We start from the raw sequence: 1,185 nt of genomic DNA on the forward strand, positions 1-1,185 counted from the left end.
GGCAGCTGAGGATAAGGAACCTGAAATGACCCTATCCTATAGCAATACTGACGAATATCTTGCATATCACCATAGAACCTTCATCTGGCAATGGATGGAGATAGAGACAGAGACCCACACTGGAGCACTGGACTGAGCTCCCATGGAGACTTATTATTAATTATGAATGCTTGCCCTTACCTTAGGCTTGTCCACTAGCTCTTTTAACTTAACCTGTTTCTATTAATGTACATTTTGTGTCAGGGCTTTTTACCTTTCTTTAATTCCACATGTCCTACTTTCCCGTTTCCTCCATGTCTGGCTGTCTGGACCTTGGTGTCTTCATGTTGTCTCTTTTCCTTTCTTCCATGGCACTAAATTCTTCCTCCTACTTACTCTCTCTGTCCAAAAGTCCTGCATATATCTCCTACCTCACTATCAGCTGTTCAGCTTTTGATTAGATGAATCAGATGCCTTAGTCAGGCAAGGTAAAACAGTCACACATCTTCACATAGTTAAACAAATGCAATGTATTAATTTGCATATTTAAACAAATATTCCTCAATAATTTTTTCCTGGTTTTAGTGGAATTTCTTTGAGTTTCTCCCCACTTAATTTGATAGGTTGCTGTAAATTACCTTTATTAGATCGGTCCCTTGTATCCCTAATCTCTCCATAACTTTGATTGTTCGTTTGTTTTTCAAGACAGGGTTTTTATGTGTAGCTTTGGAGCCTGCCCTAGAACTCATTCTGCAGACCAGGCTGGCCTCCAACTCACAGAGATCTGCCTGCTTCTGCCTCCCGAGTGCTGGGGTTAAAGGTGTGTGCTACCATCGCCCAACTCTCTCCAGAACATTTTTATCATGAAGGAGTGTCTATCAAATATGTCTATCAAAGACATATTCTGCACCTAATGAAATGATGCTTTTACTTTCAGTTTTTTTATATGATGGATTAAATTTATTGATTTTTATATCTTGACTCATCCTTACAACTGGGATGAAGCCTACCTGATCATGGTAGATGATCTTTCTGATGTGTTCGTTGTAGTAATAGGAGCGGCGGGCTGCGTCCCGGCACCCGGCCACCCACATGGCCAGCTCCACCCGAAATAATTACATGGACACTGTGTTTATTTAATCACCGCTTGGCCCTTTAGCTCTAGCCCTTACTGGCTAATTTTGATATCCCGATCAACCCATCTCT

Source organism: Microtus ochrogaster, chromosome 5 (assembly GCF_000317375.1).
Source record: "Microtus ochrogaster isolate Prairie Vole_2 chromosome 5, MicOch1.0, whole genome shotgun sequence".
Lineage (NCBI taxonomy): Eukaryota > Metazoa > Chordata > Mammalia > Rodentia > Cricetidae > Microtus > Microtus ochrogaster.